Below are 21,179 nucleotides of genomic sequence, written 5' to 3' on the forward strand. Positions count from 1 at the left end.
ACTAAGAGTTCCCACAACTAGGACCCCATGCAGCCAAATAAATAAATATTTTTTAAAAAAATAATAATAAAGTCCTTGATGGACAAGAAATGATACTGAGGTCACTTATCTGAGGCAGATGACTATTTAAGGGATAAATTCCCCATTTCTTCCTTAGTCTGATATATTCAGCTTCAAAGTCAGCTAGAGGTTGGGTTAAGGAAAGGCTACTTGCAGGTTTAAATCAAAAATATTGATAATAATGGGAATAAACATAGTCATGATGGCAGTTAATGCTGTGGACAAGCATGTGATAGGCATTAAAAATGAAATACTATATATGAAATCTTTCTTACACACAGGCACCTTTGAAAGATGCATTACTATTTGCCTTTTTTATCAGGAAACTTATTTGCTGATGATAACCCTAATTGGTAGGAAACCTAGGAATTGAACCTAGCCTGAATCTAAAGCCCATCATTTTCATCTGTATCATCCACCTCTGACTTGTCTTTGTTAAAGGAACTGTTTATCCAATCAAAGCTACCTTTCTTCCTTCTACCTGCATTAAAAATGAAAATATCAAAATGTACTAAAATGAGAAAGGATAAAAACTGATGAGCCCACAGGATCTGGTGACAGTGAGTAATAATTACCTTTTTGTGGCTGTTGTTATTTAGTCGCTATGTTGTATCTGACTCTTTTGCAACCTAGTAACATCAGCATTCTTCAAACAAAGTAATTTAAAACCAAGAATTATCCAAAAGGCAAAATCAAGTCTTTTAGGTTTACTATGCATCTTATAAAAATATCTACATATGGGATACAGATAAAGATGGCGGAAGAATAGGACGGGAAGACCACTTTCTCCCTCACAAATTCCTCAAAAGAACATTTCAACGCCGAGCAAACTCCACAAAACAACTTCTGTAGGCTGGCAGAGGACATCAGGCAACCGGAAAAGCAGACCATTGTCTTCAAAAACAGGTAGGAAAAAATATAAAAGACGAAAAAGGAGACAAAGGAGGTGGGGAGGGAGCTCCGTCCCGGGAAGGGAAGCCCGTCCCGGGAAGGGAATTTTAAGAAGAGAGGTTTCCAAACACCAGGAAACACTCTCCCTGCCGAGTCTGTGGAGAGCCTTGGAAACACAGAGGGCAACATAACAGGAAGGAAAAATAAAGAAATAATTAACACCAAGAGATTACAAGCCCAACAGTAACTCCCCCAGCGGAAAAGCAGCACAGACGCCTGCATCCGCCATTGGGAAGTGGGGGCAGGGCAGGGACGCGCGGGAGGCGCGGGCTGCAGTGCTTTGTAAGAATCGGGCAGGAATGCCCCACGCGCAACCAGAACGATCTAACTTGCGCTAGCAAACCAGACTGTGGGATAGCTACCGCACGAAAAGCTCGAACATAAGACACCGCCAGGACCGAGCACAGAACAAAGGACGGAACGGAAAAAGCCGGCTGCAGACCATCCCCCGCCGGGGACAGGCAGCCAGAGCCGTAAGGACTGGAAAGGGGCAATTGCAGACCCGGAGAGACTTTACTTACCTAACTGCAAGCAGGCTTCTTTGCTAAGACTTCTGGGGGTGCTGGACAGTCACAATCTGCCCCACGGGGGACGCCAGCGGTCCACCCAGAAAGCTGAGCAGCAGCGGCAGAAAAGGTGACAAGCCGCGGCGATCGCGCTCGCCAAACTCCTGAGCTACTCGGACCTGGGAAGGGCACAAAGCACAGTCCCAGCCGAATCTGTGCCTCTGAGGGCAGCCTGAGCGCCGAACCTGAGCGGCCTGGACCGGGGAAGTGCACGCAGCCTAGGGCCGGCCCCAGACGGTTCCCGGCTGAGCATCGTAGAGCCGGTGCAGTTTGTGCACCACGAGAAGGGACAGGTCAAGTGGGGCGGAGACACTGTGTGCACACGACAGTGCTATTTGTTTGCAGCATCCCCCCTCCCCCCTCCCCACAGCGCGACTGAACTAGTGAGTCTAAAAAACCAGCAAACGGAAGAAGTTAAACAGAGGGAACCACCTTGGAAGTGATCCCACACGGCCCAAAACATCAGAGAAGGGCCAGATATATTTTTACTATTTTTAAAATCATTCCTTTTTTTTTTTCTTTTTTCTTTTTTTTTCTAACCTTTTTTTTTAAATTGTTAAGTCATTTCTCCTCTAATTTTTATTACTATAACCTACTATTACTATTTAAAAAAAAAAAAAAAGAAAAAAAAAAGAAAGAAAGAAATTTTTTTTTTTTTTTTTTTTTAAGGCAAACACAATATATAGCCTTTGGATGGTTCTCGGTGGTTTTTTGTTTTTTGGGTTTTTTGTTTTGTTTTGTTTTTTTAGTTTGTTTGTTTTTTAATAATTCTTGTTTTTTTTTTTTCCTATCTTTCTTTCCTCCTTTTTCCTTCTGCTTCTTTTCTTTAATATTGTATTTTTGAAAGTCCAACCTCTACTCTAGATTTTTAATCTTTGCTCTTAGGGTTTTTGTTGTCAATTTCGTACATTTAAAAACCCAAACTTCACTACCCAAGTTTACCTGAGAGCGAGATTACTGGCTTGACCACTCTCTTCTCCTTTGGACTCTCCTTTTTCTCCACCAGGTGGCCTCTGTCTCTTTTCTCCCCCATCTCTTCTCTATCCAACTCTGTGAATCTCTGTGTGTTCCAGACGGTGGAGAACACCTAAGGAACTGGTTACTGGCAGGATTTGTCTCTCTCCTTCTCATTCCTCTCTCTTATCCTCCTGGTCACCTCTGTCTACTTCTTCCCTCTCCTCTTCCCTGTATAACTCCATAAATACCTCTGAGCGGTCCAGACTATAGAGCGCACATAAGGAAGTGACTACTGGCTAGCTTGCTCTCTCCTCTTTTGATCTCACCACATCTCATTCCAGTTACCTCTAACTACCCGCTCCATCTTCTCTTCTCCTTGTAACTCAGTGAACCTCTATGAGCGTCCCTCAATGCGGAGAAACTTTTCGTCTTTAACCTAGATGTTTTATCATCGGTGCTGTATAGATGGAGAAGTCTAGAGGCTACTGTAAAAATAAAACTGAAGACCAGAAGCAGGAGGCTTAAATCCAAAGCCTGAAAACATTAGAGAACTCTTGAATTCACGGAACATTAAGCAATAGGAGCTCATCAAATGCCTTCATACCTACACTGAAACCAAGCTCCACCCAAGGGCCAACAAGTTCCAAAACAAGACATACCGCTCAAATTCTCCAGCAACACAGGAACACTCCCCTGAGCTTCAATATATAGGCAGCTCAAAATTATTCCAAAACCTTTGATGTCTCATAACCCATTACTGGTCACTCCACTGCACTCCAGAGAGAAGAAACCCAGCTACACCCACCAGAACTCCAACACAAGCCTCCCTAACCAGGAAACCTTGACAAGCCACTGATAGAACCCCACCCACAGTGCGGAAGCTTCATAATAAAGGGAACTCCACAAATTACCAGAATATAAAAAGGCCACCCCAAACGCAGCAATATAACCAAGATGAAGAGACAGAGGAATACTCAGCAGGTAAAGGAACAGGAGAGTTGCCCACCAAACCAAACCAAAGAGGAAGAAGTAGGGAATCTACCTGAGAAGGAATTCCGAATATTGATAGTGAAAATGATCCAAAATCTTGAAATCAAAATGGAATCACAGATAAATAGCCTAGAGACAAGGATTGAGAAGATGCAAGAAAGGTTTAACAAGGACCTAGAAGAAATAAAAAAGAGTCAAAATATAATGAATAACGCAATAAATGAGATCAGAAACACTCTGGAGGCAACAAATAGTAGAATAACGGAGGCAGAAGATAGGATTAGTGAAATAGAAGATAGAATGGTAGAAATAAATGATTCAGAGAGGAAACAAGAAAAACGAATTAAAAGAAATGAGGACAATCTCAGAGACCTCCAGGACAACATGAAACGCTCCAACATTCGAATTATAGGAGTCCCAGAAGAAGAAGACAGAAAGAAAGATCATGAGAAAATCCTTGAGGAGATAATAGTTGAAAACTTCCCTAAAATGGGGAAGGAAATAATCTCCCAAGTCCAAGAAACACAGAGAGTTCCAAACAGGATAAACCCAAGGCGAAACACCCCAAGACACATATTAATCAAATTAACAAAGATCAAACACAAAGAACAAATATTAAAAGCAGCAAGGGAAAAACAACATATAACACACAAGGGGATTCCCATAAGGATAACAGCTGATCTTTCAATAGAAACTCTTCAGGCCAGGAGGGAATGGCAAGACATACTTAAAGTGATGAAAGACAATAACCTACAGCCCAGATTACTGTACCCAGCAAGGATCTCATTCAAATATGAAGGAGAAATCAAAAGCTTTACAGACAAGCAAAAGCTGAGAGAATTCAGCAACACCAAACCAGCTCTCCAACAAATTCTAAAGGATATTCTCTAGACAGGAAACACGAAAAGGGTGTATAAACCCGAACCCAAAACAATAAAGTAAATGGTAACTGGATCATACTTATCAATAATTACCTTAAACGTAAATGGGTTGAACGCCCCAACCAAAAGGCAAAGACTGGCCGAATGGATACAAAAACAAGACCCCTCTATATGCTGCTTACAAGAGACCCACCTCAAAACAAGGGACACATACAGACTGAAAGTGAAGGGCTGGAAAAAGATATACCACGCAAATAGAGACCAAAAGAAAGCAGGAGTGGCAATACTCATATCCGATAAAATAGACTTTAAAACAAAGGCTGTGAAAAGAGACAAAGAAGGCCACTACATAATGATCAAAGGATCAATCCAAGAAGAAGATATAACAATTATAAATATATATGCACCCAATATAGGAGCACCGCAATATGTAAGACAAATGCTAACAAGTATGAAAGGGGAAATCAACAATAACACAATAATAGTGGGAGACTTTAATACCCCACTCACACCTATGGACAGATCAACTAAACAGAAAATTAACAAAGAAACGCAAACTTTAAATGATACATTAGATCAGTTAGACCTAATTGATATCTATAGGACATTTCACCCCAAAACAATGAATTTCACCTTTTTTTCAAGTGCTCATGGAACCTTCTCCAGGATAGATCACATCCTGGGCCACAAATCTAAACTTGATAAATTCAAAAAAATCGAAATCATTCCAAGCATCTTTTCTGACCATAATGCATTAAGATTAGATCTCAATTACAGGAGAAAAACTACTAAAAATTCCAACATATGGAGGTTGAACAACACACTTCTGAATAACCAACAAATCACAGAAGAAATCAAAAAAGAAATCAAAATATGCATAGAAACTAATGAAAATGAAAACACAACAACCCAAAACCTGTGGGACACTATAAAAGCAGTGCTAAGAGGAAAGTTCATAGCAATACAGGCATACCTCAAGAAACAAGAAAAAAGTCAAATAAATAACCTAACTCTACAACTAAAGCAACTAGAAAAGGAAGAATTGGAGAACCCCAGAGTTAGTAGAAGGAAAGAAATCTTAAAAATTAGGGCAGAAATAAATGCTAAAGAAACAAAAGAGACCATAGCAAAAATCAACAAAGCCAAAAGCTGGTTCTTTGAAAGGATAAATAAAATTGACAAACCACTAGCCAGACTCATCAAGAAGCAAAGAGAGAAAAATCAAATCAATAAAATTAGAAATGAAAATGGAGAGATCACAACAGACAACACAGAAATACAAAGGATCATAAGAGACTACTATCAGCAGTTGTATGCCAATAAAATGGACAATGTGGAAGAAATGGACAAATTCTTAGAAAAGTACAATTTTCCAAAACTGAACCAGGAAGAAATAGAAAATCTTAACAGACCCATCACCAGCACGGAAATTGAAACTGTAATCAGAAATCTTCCAGCAAACAAAAGCCCAGGTCCAGACGGCTTCACAGCTGAATTCTACCAAAATTTTCGAGAAGAGCTAACACCTATCCTGATCAAACTTTTCCAGAAAATTGCAGAGGAAGGTAAACTTCCAAACTCATTCTATGAGGCCACCATCACCCTAATACCAAAACCTGACAAAGATGTCACAAAAAAAGAAAACTACAGGCCAATATCACTGATGAACATAGATGCAAAAATCCTCAACAAAATTCTAGCAATCAGAATCCAACAACACATTAAAAAGATCATACACCATGACCAAGTGGGCTTTATCCCAGGGATGCAAGGATTCTTCAATATCCGCAAATCAATCAATGTAATTCACCACATTAACAAATTGAAAAATAAAAACCATATGATTATCTCAATAGATGCAGAGAAGGCCTTTGACAAAATTCAACATCCATTTATGATAAAAACTCTCCAGAAAGCAGGAATAGAAGGAACATACCTCAACATAATAAAAGCTATATATGACAAACCCACAGCAAACATTATCCTCAATGGTGAAAAATTGAAAGCATTTCCCCTAAAGTCAGGAACAAGACAAGGGTGTCCACTTTCACCGCTACTATTCAACATAGTTCTGGAAGTTTTGGCCACAGCAATCAGAGCAGAAAAAGAAATCAAAGGAATCCAAATTGGAAAAGAAGAAGTAAAACTCTCACTGTTTGCAGACGACATGATCCTCTACATGGAAAACCCTAAAGACTCCACCAGAAAATTACTAGAGCTCATCAATGAATATAGTAAAGTTGCAGGATATAAAATCAACACACAGAAATCCCTTGCATTCCTATACACTAATAATGAGAAAGTAGAAAAAGAAATTAAGGAAACAATTCCATTCACCATTGCAATGAAAAGAATAAAATACTTAGGAATATATCTACCCAAAGAAACTAAAGACCTATATATAGAAAACTGTAAAACACTGATGAAAGAAATCAAAGAGGACACTAATAGATGGAGAAATATACCATGCTCATGGATTGGAAGAATCAATATAGTGAAAATGAGTATACTACCCAAAGTAATTTACAAATTCAATGCAATCCCTATCAAGCTACCAGCCATATTTTTCACAGAACTAGAACAAATAATTTCAAGATTTGTATGGAAATACAAAAAACCTCGAATAGCCAAAGCAATCTTGAGAAAGAAGAATGGAACTGGAGGAATCAACTTGCCTGACTTCAGGCTATACTACAAAGCCACAGTCATCAAAACAGTATGGTACTGGCATAAAGACAGACATATAGATCAATGGAACAAAATAGAAAGCCCAGAGATAAATCCACACACATATGGACACCTTATCTTTGACAAAGGAGGCAAGAATATACAATGGAGTAAAGACAATCTCTTTAACAAGTGGTGCTGGGAAAACTGGTCAACCACTTGTAAAAGAATGAAACTAGATCACTTTCTAACACCGCACACAAAAATAAACTCAAAATGGATTAAAGATCTAAATGTAAGACCAGAAACTATAAAACTCCTAGAGGAGAACATAGGCAAAACACTCTCAGACATACATCACAGCAGGATCCTCTATGATCCACCTCCCAGAATTCTGGAAATAAAAGCAAAAATAAACAAATGGGATCTAATTAAAATTAAAAGTTTCTGCACAACAAAGGAAACTATAAGCAAGGTGAAAAGACAGCCTTCTGAATGGGAGAAAATAATAGCAAATGAAGCAACTGACAAACAACTAATCTCAAAAATATACAAGCAACTTATGCAGCTCAATTCCAGAAAAATAAACGACCCAATCAAAAAAATGGGCCAAAGAACTAAATAGACATTTCTCCAAAGAAGACATACAAATGGCTAACAAACACATGAAAAGATGCTCAACATCACTCATTATCAGAGAAATGCAAATCAAAACCACAATGAGGTACCACTTCACACCAGTCAGAATGGCTGCGATCCAAAAATCTGCAAGCAATAAATGCTGGAGAGGGTGTGGAGAAAAGGGAACCCTCCTACACTGTTGGTGGGAATGCAAACTAGGACAGCCACTATGGAGAACAGTGTGGAGATTCCTTAAAAAATTGCAAATAGAACTACCTTATGACCCAGCAATCCCACTGCTGGGCATACACACCGAGGAAACCAGAATTGAAAGAGACACATGTACCCCAATGTTCATCGCAGCACTGTTTATAATAGCCAGGACATGGAAACAACCTAGATGTCCATCAGCAGATGAATGGATAAGAAAGCTGTGGTACATATACACAATGGAGTATTACTCAGCCATTAAAAAGAATACATTTGAATCAGTTCTGTTGAGATGGATGAAACTGGAGCCGATTATACAGAGTGAAGTAAGCCAGAAAGAAAAACACCAATACAGTATACTAACACATATATATGGAATTTAGAAAGATGGCAATGACGACCCTGTATGCAAGACAGGAAAAAAGACACAGCTGTGTATAACGGACTTTTGGACTCAGAGGGAGAGGGAGAGGGTGGGATGATTTTGGAGAATGGCATTCTATCATGTATACTATCATGTAAGAATTGAATTGCCAGTCTATGTCTGACGCAGGATACAGCATGCTTGGGGTTGGTGCATGGGGATGACTCACTGAGATGTTATGGGGAGGGAGGTGGGAGGGGGGTTCATGTTTGGGAACACATGTAAAAATTAAAGATTTTAAAATTAAAAAAAAAAAAAAAGAAAAAAAAATAAAGAAGATTACCACCTTGAAAAAAAAAAAATATCTACATATAAAGTAGAGGTTAAAGAATTCTTTTAAAAGAATTAAGAAACTCAATATTGTCATGAAGTAAACTAAAAAGCAAAATTCATATTTCACAAAGCTAATAAAACTAATTTGAAATCCCTCAACTATTACAAGATGAACCATCCAAACAAAAAGAGGTTGCATATGACATCAGTCAATATTATGAAGGAATATGAATCCTGCTATACATTCCTGCTATATACTGCTCATAATTCCTAGTCAGAATAATTGATTTTCTACCCAAGTGATGATGTGCTGATCACAAATGAACCCTCTTATTCATTTAACCTTGATATTACAATCCTAGAATAGCACTAAGGGTTTTAAAAAGAAAAAGAACAACAGTACCTTTTCATCTTATCAACCACATGTATATTTGTTTCTTTCTTCACTAAAAACTCCACCATTTGCCCTCTCCTTTCACGTATCACAAGTAACAGTGGTGTCAGGTCATCCTGTAAAACAGGGAAAACCATTTCTAATGTACCAGTTAACCTATTTCTAAACTGAAATTAAAATCGTGCAATAGATTCTCTGAACTTAAGAATAAAAGTCAGAAAGTAAATGAAAAAGAGCCCCCTCCTCACTGCCCTGTGCACCTTCTTTATCTTTAATATGCTCCTCCTCTGGGCATTCCCTGGTGGTCCAGTGGCTAAGTGTCAAGCTCCCAATGCAGGGGGTGCGGGTATCATTTAGCTACTGTATCAACTGCATATTTTAGGGACAATGCTGAGGCAGAAATATATAATTCTATCTGTAGCATGCATAACCTCTCCAAGGATGACCATGAGTAAACTCAAAGGTTTACAGACATTCCAGTGGGAATATTACTCTCTACATGAACATGCAAAGAGAGAAATTGTTTTTCTTTTCTTTTTTTTTTTTTTTTTTTTCAAAAAATCAACTGTAGGAACCCTGTTTTACTGCTTTCTCAGAAATGTCTCCTGGAATTTAATCTTACTCATTCTCTCTTCCTTGCTTGCTCTTTCCACTGCCCTTCCTTAAGTTAGACGTTCTGGCTGAGAGGTCAGCATTAGCTAGATGCTAACTGCATACAGAATGAGTGCCCTCCCCACCTTATCTTCAAAGACCCTTCTTGATGACTCTCATGTGATTACCTCCAGACGGCCAGGAGGAAGCTTCCAAAATCCTAAAGTTCTGGTGTCTGTCTTGCTTTACTGCTCTTTGTTAAAGATTGCAGCATAAAATTACCAATAAATACATGCTCAACATTTTCTCGGGGAGTTGCTCTTCCACCAGCTCTCCCTGTGCTGTCTCTTATAATCTTGTGTATTTGTGAGAGTTATTCAGTGCGAAACTGCCACAACCAACTTAACAATTCTAATTTGAAAAATTCAATCCCTTTCTTAAGAGATTTTTTTAGATATGAAATCAATTATAGATTAATTAGACTGTCTTTAAAAACCTTCAAATATTTATCAAAATGAACTATCAATCAAAAATTGGAAACTCAAATGCTTATGGACGGAAAGCTGATGACCTGAGTAAGTGAAAAAGCCAGGTGACACCTGTAACCCTAAAAACACATGTCCCACACAGAAGGGGTGGCCTCTGCACATAGACCAAACAGTAGGAAGGACTCAAGGGGGTCTAGATTTGGTCCTTGGAGAAGCCTGAAATTCTGCATGAGCCTCCTAAATTTGAAATGTTGACTCAGTTTGTGGAGGTAAACTAAACATATCCAAGGGCCATGTTTGATTTACGGCCCACTTTTGGTTTTATGTTTGCTGTTTCCAAACAGGGTATAAAGCAAATATTGGTATGTGAAGCTTTTCCTTTCTTTAGTATCATATGTTTCACAAAAAGTGTGGGTCCCAATATGTAATAAATATGGCTATTAAGACTCATAATTCAAGTAAACATAAATTCTTTTAAAAAGACTCATAATTCACAGTCATGAATGTTTCTACTGCCTGTTGAAACTACAGTCTATCTCTAGAATTCTTCTAGATTGTTAATAAAAGGGATCATGAGTTACCAAGCCTGCTGAAAATAAATGCTTAAAACAATTCTCCTCTGTACTGTTACTAACTTCACGGGTTTTAAATCTCTCATCTGCTTATGCCAGGGATCAGCAATTCTAACAGACAAACTGCAAGAGTCTGTCCTGCAGCTGACACTAAAAAAAGCTCATGAGTTACTATTACTTCAATCAGGAAAAGCCTGTTAGTAACAAACATCTGTTGACATAATGACTTGAACGGTAAGTGAAGGTCCAGAGTCCTTAAAGGGTCAGACTCTATAGATGAAGTGACTTCACCATGAGCAAATCACTAAAGACTCTCAGAGTGTCACTGAATGATGAGTGATTGGAAGGAAAAGGAGTTATTGTTCAAGCCCATAGATATTGTCAAAGATACTCCTTTTAATGTCTCAAACACAGGGGCAGAGAAAAAGTCAGGCTAATATTGTTGGAAAGGAGGGAGCTGATGGAAGTAGCTAGCATTGATCAAACTCCAACACTTCAGGAGACTACTTTCTTTTGTGAAGGGTGCATTTAGAAATTGCATGTATTCACTCCATAGTTATTCATCAAGGATTGGATCAGAATCTCAAGGGAATAGTTCTAAATACACACGCCCAAGCATTCCTCAATTTACTCAGTCAAAATCTACAGCAAACAGCCTAGGCTAATACATTTTAAAAATAAGTTTTCCCAAATAACTGTGGTTCACCAGCAGAATATAGCTGAGAATTAGTGCAGCAACCACTCCAGTATCATCTCTTACTCACACGGCCAATTCCTTCTCTTACATGAAGGTTTGAATGAAAAAGAAAAGTGTAAGAGGCAAGAGTCATCAAAACTTCAGTTTTTTTAAATTTTCCTGGGTAAACAGTGGTAGAACAGGGACTAGCAAAAGCAAAAGGCAACCTGATCTCATTATTTATAAACCCCTTATTTCCTTCCTATCAAGACATTCTAGATGGGAGAGCAGAGTCTAGACTCTTATCTAAATGGATGGTTCTGCCAGAATAGGGTAATATCAGGTAGTTATTTGCTCTTCAGTAAAGTAGCTCAGTCGTGCCCTACTCTTAGCAACCCCATGGACTGCAGCCTACCAGGCTCCTTTGTCCATGGGATTTTCCAGGCAAGAGTACTGGAATGGGTCGCCATTGCCTTCTCCAGCTCCTCTCTCTTAATTCCCACTTAATCACCACCTGTTCACTGTCAGTCTGTTTGTATCAGAGTCTTCTTAAAACTGGCACCTAGGCAAGTTTACAATTCACTCACACTCTTTTTCAAAATAACAACTATTTTCCCTGAAAACAGAAAAGTGTGTAAGAAATATATAAACTGAAGGGAATAAAAAGCACAAAACAAAATCTCGGGACTTCCGTGGTGGTCCCATGGCTGGGTCTCAATGCTCCCAGGAAAGACGGCCTGGGTTCAACCCGTGGTCAGGAAACTAGATCCTACATGCTGAAACTAAGCCCAGCTCAGCCAAATAAATAAGTATTAAATAAATAAATCCTCTTCTTGGCATTTCCCAACTGCCAAAATTCCAGCTTGGCTTGCACTTTTCACTTGCTCCTTTTCCTTTCCTTTTACCCTCTTAAGACTTGGGCAATGAGAGAGAAACTGTGTTTATATAAACCATTTTTCATAAAATGGGAATTTGTGAACAGCAGCAAGATTTCTCATATGTTGTAAAATGCTTTTGTTATGTTTGAATTTCAAGACAAAGTCTACTGAGGCAAATTTTGCTTTACTGTGTTATTTTAGACTGATTACTAAAAAAAAAAAAAAAAAACACTTAAGTGGAGGAAAATATTTGGAAAATGTTTTACCTTTAACAAGTGCAGTGTTATCACAAATACCAGTCATAAACACATAAAGGAATGCTTTATTCTCTAATGCTTGAGAAATATCATGATTTAAAGTGAAATCATAGACAATTTGGTTCTTCAAAATACTTTGACACAAGGAAGGCTGGAGCTTCCAAAGATGAAAAACTGAGCCCACCTGTGAGAGTGAAGGGAGTTCCTGGTGGGGCTGCAGCTGCAGGACGTCACGTGTGTCCTGGAGAAAGCAAGAGGGGCGGCTTCGCCACCACCAGCTCCACACGTACAGCTGCAACCCCACTGAGCAGCTCCCCGGGGCTGAGCGTGGGAGACCCCGAGGTGTACATCACGAACCAAGCGGTCACCAGCACAAGTGAACACCCTTGCTGGGTATCAAACATGACCTGACCCTCTTGGCTGGATCTCAGAACCAGGGTCCTGGAGGGCTCAGGGCTCTAGGCCTGCTGCCTCCCAGGCCCACTTACACTCACCTGGCTCCCCTTCATGGGCACTGGGTCTCCTTCCTCCTCCCACCCACCCTCAGGGGCACCCATTCCCTGAGCCCCTGGAAGCAGCCACTCCTCACATCACTTCACTTCCCCCAGGCCTTCATCATTTGTGGGCTCCGAGCCTACCACCCACTCTCTGGCACGTTCTGATGGGAAATCTTCCTTCTGGGGTAGACGGCTGGCTAGGAGACAGAGCTTTGCCCTCTCTGTGGGCTCCAACATTTTTCCCCACCCCTGCAGTGGCTTTGGAGTTGTTTCCATGGTAACAGGGCTTGATGGACACTATTCAGTTTACCTATTTACATAGTTAGAAATAAAACACTTCTAGTTTAAAAAAATGCTTTGCAAATATTTTGTAAATAAAGTTAGTTGAGATATACCTTGTTCCTGGTTTTTATATTGGCATTGCAGGAAAGCAGCTTTGCTGCGAGTGATATATTCTGGCAAAAGACAGCGTAGTGGAGAGTGGTGTTCCAACTGACGTCCATGACATTTGGGTCAGCACCATGCTCCAGCAGAAGATTCGCATGCTCCTCTTCTTGGCATTCTACGGCCTGTAAGTGTTGCACCAAGAAACAGAGTGTAAATTCTAGGAATTCAAAGTAAATGGTCCACAAGCTTCACTGGTTTGCTATATCTAAATGAGATACATTCACTATAGTCTCAGTTGTTAAATCACATCCACCTCATGTGGACACGGTTCGCTGCCCCATATCTTCATCAGCACTGTCCTATTTTCATTGTCACAGAGGTTAAGCAGGCATTGTCTTTCCAGGAGCAGAGTTACCACCGCTGAATGGCCATTGGCACAGGCCAAGTGGAGGGCAGTCCTATGAAAGCAAGAGGAGTTTTCAGGAAACTGTAGTGTTCCTGTTTCAAAACAAACAATTGTTCTTGTAATTGAAAACATTCAATAGCATGCTATTCTTATCGCTCTAAAACAAATATTTCATTTCCTTCTGGAGAAAGAACATTATATATTAGCTTTAGCTCCTCTTAACACAGTAATGAAAGAACAATTTACTTGAATTGAATGACCATTACCTTGAGATTCAGCTCAACTTGGGTTTGAATTTGACTTTCACTCCGTCACTTAGCTGTCGCTCAGCCTCTCTGTGCCTCAATTTCCTCAACAACAAAATGGAGAGAGAGAAGTAGTTCTCTCACAGGATAGCACTGCGATGCTTAAATGAGATCCATACAAAGAGCTTAGAACCATTCCTGGCACAAGTAACAGCTCAGTAACTGTTAGATAATATAATCATACTTATTATTATTACTACTATTTTACAAGGACAACATCTCAATGAAGTCAAAGGATACCATACCTCCTTTGCAGATACATTTTGAGGATTAGAGACAACAATGTACTTCAATGATTCTAATATGTTCATTTTCTGACATTTTAATGTCTCTGACATTGGAACAAAATGTATAATTCATAATGTCTGTACAACTATAATTGGTAGCATTTTTGTTTGCTCATTTCTCATTTTTCCTGTTGATCTAATTACCATAAGGTCTTTTTGTCTAAGGTTTCTTCTTTTTAATTAAAATATAGATGATGCATATTACATATTATTATATATTACAGGTACACAACATAGTGATTCACAATTTTTATAGGTCATACTCCATTTAAAGTTATCATATGACATTTGCTATATGCCCCATGTTGTGCAATATATCCCAGTAGCTGGCAGGATTTTAGTTCCCCCACCAGGTATTGAACACTGAGCCCACAGCAGTGGGTCTTAACCACTGGATGACCAAGGAACTCCCTAGATTCCCTTGACTTCTGAAAAGGCTGGTAGTTGTCAGAAAATATCAATCCTCAAAAAAAATTCTTAAAAAAAAATTGAAAGTGAGAAATCATTTTTATCTGTGCCACATTCCTATTAGTGCCAAAAAGACAAGCCCTGTCTGCTAATCTGACTTGCCTATAGACAGCTTGATCTACAGAGAGTTTTAAATTGTTTGTGTTGTTAAAATGTTAAATCAACATCCAGATTTCTTTTCCTTTGTTTCTTTGTGTTTGTGTGCCAAAATCCAGGAAACTCCAGAATTCCTCCTTCTGAAATCATTCTTAGAAAGGTCTTTGGGGTGGGAGGGAGGCTCACAAGGAAGGGGATGTATGTATACTTACAACTGATTTATGATGTTATATAGCAGAACACAACACAACATTGTAAAGCAATTATTCTCCAATTTAAAAAAATTAAGGTTAAGAAACAGTAGAAATAGAAAAAGCAGAAGGTCTCTGTCAGCAGATAAAAAATGTATAAATAGGAATCTAAGTTTTATTCTGGTACTTTTCTCACTGTGCATATTTGAAATATTTGATACATACTCTTTGAAACTTTTTGGTGAGATAAAAATTGAGTTACTTTTCTCTTTTACCAGGTTATTTCTCCACCATCTACACACAGTTTATCATTTCTCACAGAAAAGGTCATCATTTTCAAGTTCTAAAGTTTTACATACATTTGGGTGTTTGGGCATTCTGTTCCATTCATTTATCTATCTTTTCAGTCGTTAGTAAATGAACACTTTGTGGGCACTTGTAGCACATTTTGATATCTAGAAGGGCAAATCTTCCTCTACTATACAAAACTTTTAATTTCATCACAACACTTAAAGACAGCATATGTAACCCAAAATCTTTAAAACCATGAAATGTTGATTTGCTTTAAATATAGAAAGACCATACATCCTAAGAAAATGCCTTCCTATGCAAGGACACAGCCAGCTTCCAACTTCAAAGCTGTCTTCTAAGGTCCTTCATCAAAGAACACATATACCTAAGTGTACACTAATATAAAATGAATATTGAATTGTATCTGAAGAATTTTTAATCCAGAAGTTGATTTGGCATGGGAATTATTTTGCTCACTATGCAGTTTTCTGTAATATATAACCTTACAGTATAAAAAATATATACATTAAAAATAAGATATTGACAACATCAGAAATCTCTCCACTGCCATGATCCACAATAGGCGATCCATGAAGAAGTGCTTTCATAGATCACATGAGAAAAAATGTGAGAGCCAGAAAGTTCAGAAGATTTCTTGAAGGCTATATAACTTGAGAGCTTTTACTCATAAGTACATCATGCTAACCCATGCAAATAAAAAGCAGGAGGAAGAAAGGAAAAACAGATGCTATTCATGTTTCATTTCATTTCTGTGATTACCAACATGTAGTTAAATGACTTCAAAACTATCAGTAAAGCTCTATAAGAGGAATTATAAGTGGGTCCAAAACCAGCTAAGGCTTTTTGCTGCCTATAGAGTCTGCGGGGTACTGGATCCCAGGAAGGTATCTAGGAGCCTTGGATGGGAAACTCACAGGAGGGATCTCTGCCAGGCCCTTCCACCCTGCTTACCTGTTCATCTTGTCCCTGTCGTTCAGGCCATTTTTTCCAAACAACAGAACATGCTGCACTTTGGCTACGTTGCCCACAATGGCAGCTTTGTGGATCTTTCTGAGGTCTTTGTCTTGGATGTGGTACCTGGGCTGGAAGTTGATTCCATGACCACTGTCTCTCACCAGGTTGATCGAGGAGCCAAAGGGCGACACACCCTTCTTACTCCCGAAGCCAAAAATCTTCTTCATCACAGAACCTATGGACTCTAAGCACACCTCACCTCTCCCTCGGCTCTTCACAGTCCCCTAAACCCAACACAAGCACTACAGGTAAGCCAGAGCCGTCCCGCCACAACCTCCCAGCTGGGAAGCTCAACAGTTTGGAATCTTTCATCCCAGAATGATTGTTGCTAAGCAACACCTCTAAACACATTGCCCATGTGCACAGAGGCCTGCTGTGCCAGCCCAGTGCTCATATGCAAGAACTGTAAGTTCATTTCCGAAAGAAACAAACAATATCAATAAACCCTTACCTAAACTAAGAAGAAAAGAGAGGAAACTGAAATACAGAAATGAAAGTGACATTATAACTGTATAACTGTCAAAATAACTATAGTATACAAAGCAATCTACAGATTCAGTGCAATTTCTATCAAATTACCAATGGCATTTTTCACACAACTAGAACAAAAAATTTTACAGTGTGTATGGAAACAAAAGACCCCAAATAGACAAAGCAATCTTGAGAAAGAAAAGCAAGAGCCGAAAGAATCAGGTACCCTGACTGCAGACTACTCTGCAACACAGCACTAGCACAAAAACAGAAATATACTGAATGATCAATGGAACAAGACAGAAAGTCCAGAGAGAAGCCTACGTACCTGTGGCCAATTAATCTAGGATAAAGGAGGCAAGACTGTATACAAAGGAGAAAAGACAGGCCCTTCAATAAGTGGTGCTGAGAAAACTCAACAGCTACATGTATAAGAAGGAAATCAGGACACTCCCTAACATCGTACACAAAAATAAACTCAAAGTGGACTAAGCACCTAAATATAAGACAGGTCCTGTAAAACTCAGAGGAAGATATAGGCAGAACACACTCTGACATAAATTATAGCAGGATCTTTTTTCATCCACCTCTTAGAGTAATGAAAATAAAAACAGAAATAAGCAAATGGGATCTAATTAAACTTAAAAGCTTTTCCACAGTGCAGGAAATCGTAAACAAGACAGACAACAACCCACAGACTAATTGCAAATGATGCGATTGACAAGGGATTAATCTCCAACATATTCAAACAGCTCAAAGAGCTCAATATCAAAAACCAAACAACCTGATCAAAAAATGAATATAAGATCTAAATACACATTTCTGTAAGGAACACCTACAGATGACCAAAAAGCACACGAGGGATGCTCAGAAAGGAAGCTTCCCATCACTAATTATTATAGAAATGCAGAAATACTATAATAAGGTATCATTTCACACCAATCAGAATAGCCACCATGAAAAAATATACAAACAATAAATGCTAGAGAGAGTGTGGAGAAAAGGGAACCCTTCTACACTGCTTATGGAATGCAACTAGGTACACCCACTGTAGATATAAAGTTTTCTATAAAAACTAAATATAGAGTTGCCATATGATTCAGCAATCTCAGTCCTGGGCATATATCTGGAGAAAACAATAATTCAAAAAGGTACATGCACCCCAATGTTCACTGCAGAACTGTTTACAATAGCCAAGACACTGAAGCAACCTAAGTGTCCATCAACAGAAAAATGGATAAAGAAGATGCGGTATACACACACACACACACACACACACACACAACGAACTTGGAATATTACTAGGCCATAAAAAGAAATAATAATGCCATTAGCAGCAACACAGATGGATCTCGAAATTGCAATCCTAAGTGAAGTAACTCAGACAGAGAAAAACAAGTATCACATCACTTACACGTGGAATTTAATAAAAATAAGCTTATTTACACAACAGAAACCAACTCACAAGATCTCAAAATCAAATTACGGTTATGAAAGGGGAAACATGAGGGGAAGGACAAGTTAGGAGATTGATATTAACATATATACACTATTTTCTAGTAGTCATGTATGGATATGAGAGTTGTATAATAAAGAAGGCTGACTGAAAAAGAATTAATGCTTTTGAACTGTGGTGTTGGGAGTAGATTCTCGAGAGTCCTTGGACTGCAAGGAGATTAAACCAGTCAATCCTAAAGGAAATCAATCCTGAATACTCATTGGAAGGACTGATGTCGAGGCTGAAGTTCCAATACTTCAGCCACTTGATGTGAAGAGCTGACTCATCACAAAAGACCCTCATGCTGGGAAAGATGGAAGGCAGGAGGAGAAAGGGGACAACAGAGGACAAGAGGGTTGGATAGCATCACCAACTCAATGGACATGAATTTGAGCTAACCCCACAAGATAGTGGAGGACAGAGGAGTCTGGCGGGCTGCAGTCCATTGGTCGCAGAGTCGGACATGACTGAGTGACTAACACTTTCACTTTGAATATGGAAAACTTAACAGTGCTGGTTTTTAAATCGCTTAAGTTAGCTGCAGAGAAAATACATGGGGTACTTAGATACTACTGTTTACATCAAAAGTACCTAGATACTACTGTTTAAAAGTAGTATTAATACTAATTAAAAGTAGTATTTTTAAAATACCATATAAATTTTCATCATACACACAAAAATATTTTCCTTTAATAAAGATTTTTGCATCATGTTTAATTAGAAACAACTAAAATGTCACGAAAATAGTCCAGAAGGGAAATTTTTACTATTTATCTTTCAGATCATTTTTCTTCAAAATCTGTACATATTCTTGTGATGTTTTCAAAAGCAGGTTCTGAAACAGATTTGACCCATCTGTAGCTCCTAGGAGAGACAATCCATGGACTCAGATTTAAATTCAGCAGCAGCTGGAAAGAAAAAGGATTACATTCTTTATCTAAAATACTTGACTTAACTCAGTAAAAAAAAAAAAAAAAAAAAACCCTGAGATATTTCTAAGTGCTCTGAAAAAATGAAACATATCTATAAATGACAGAAAACAAAATACAAGATTACAATTATATAATCAGCCCATGGTCCCACATGTGGCTGAGTATTCTGGCTTTCTCATTCTTCATTCATTTACTCAATAACTATCTGCTAAGGTGTTGTGATAAACACTGGAATTACAAGATGAAGATGACCCAGTCACCCTGAGAAATGATAATGCAATAAACTGTAAAAATAGATGAACAGACAATTTCCATACAGAGTCATAAATACTAAGACAGGTATACAAGATGGCACAAGGAACACTCAGAAGGGACAGCCGGCTTTGTGTCAATACTGCCAGCTTTTTGGTGGAGGTGCTATGGAAGTAGCTACCTGAAGGACAGGAAAAAGTACAAGAGTCAGAGGGGAGAAGTATGTACAAAGACCAGAGGTGAGGAAACGAATCTGTGGGATCCTGTACAGTCTGGCTGGTTAGATGCACAGCTAAGGGGCAGAGTAAGGTGGTAAAGAGATAAGGCCAACTACTTTGGAAGGACCCAAATTGATGCAGGTGTTTGGAGCTTTTCCTGATGGCAAGAGATAAACTAGTGACAAAGTCAATGAAACAGAAATTATAAAGTCACCCACCAAGTGACAGCTACATAAAAATGACTGCTTGAGTCTGGGTGTTCTATCCTTAACCACTACCAGACACTTGAGACGTTGATGAACTCCACGCTTTCTGAGAATGGTGTCAGGGTGCAGATGGGCAGTTCCACAGCGATGGCAGTAGTAGAAAAAGGATACAGCCAGAAATAAATAGAAATGCATAGACTTTTGGGGATTTTTTTTAAATTATGGAACATGACGAATAAATGAGGAAGAAGAATATTTTTCACTATGACTGCTCATGCTTTCACATTTTTTATTAGCTATGTATAAGAAGAAAACATTTAACATAGCATCTGTTATCCAAACAATGGAAAGAGATGCCATTTATTATTTACAGTGTATTTCAGAAATCAATATCTAAATTTAATTCATACATTTTGGCAACATATCTTCTCTTAGTTCTCTAGTTATACTCCTGTCCAACTCCTGCCACATCTGAAGTAAGTCAAATATTATTTATCTTTAAGTTAAGCAAGAGATATTATCATAGGAATGTTATATAGCTTACTAAATGTGACATTTAAATAATACTTTTAGAGACTAGACCTAATTTGAAGATTACTTAAGTAGAAAAATAATCACATAAATAAAACAAAATGTATTCCTACTTATTCTGCTTATAAATAACAGAGAACCTATATATGGAACGTTAATCTGGTAAAAAGTACAATAAATATCAGTCTATTGAGTACACATAATTTCAAAGAATTAGAGAATGACCCATGATCCTAGGAATGACCGACAAGATTACTATCTTTTCCCCCTAACAGCTCCTGCCCTAAATACACCTTTATTTTGATTTCTAGGTGAGGATCCTGTTCAAATGGAGGAAGTAGTTTGAGCTAAATGTTATTAAGGAGAACACATCTGCTGTTTTCTTTAAACTTTTCCATTTAAAAAACCACAGGACCTCTGGCCACTCCTTTGGCTAAAAGGCTTTATACTTGTCTCCATTTTATATAATATGATTCCACACAAAAGTTTGTTTTTTTTTTTAAGAAAGGTTTTTACTTTGAAAAAAAAAAAAACTTTTTTTAAGATATGAGAGTCATGATTTAGGCAAAGTTCATAATTCTACAAAAGAAGTAAGAAAGCCAATGACTTTCTTACTGAGTCCAGAGTCCTATGCCAGTTTTTTCTTCAGATT

The 21,179-nt window shown here is 38.4% G+C and overlaps 1 pseudogene; it reads right to left on the minus strand.

The window, feature by feature from the left end:
* Positions 1-16,586, minus strand: part of LOC138072328 (ankyrin repeat domain-containing protein 26-like) — a 78,859-nt pseudogene extending 62,273 nt beyond the window's left edge.
* Positions 16,587-21,179: the final 4,593 nt, after the last annotated feature.

Source organism: Capricornis sumatraensis, unplaced genomic scaffold (genome assembly GCF_032405125.1).
Source record: "Capricornis sumatraensis isolate serow.1 unplaced genomic scaffold, serow.2 scaffold3, whole genome shotgun sequence".
Taxonomy (NCBI): domain Eukaryota; kingdom Metazoa; phylum Chordata; class Mammalia; order Artiodactyla; family Bovidae; genus Capricornis; species Capricornis sumatraensis.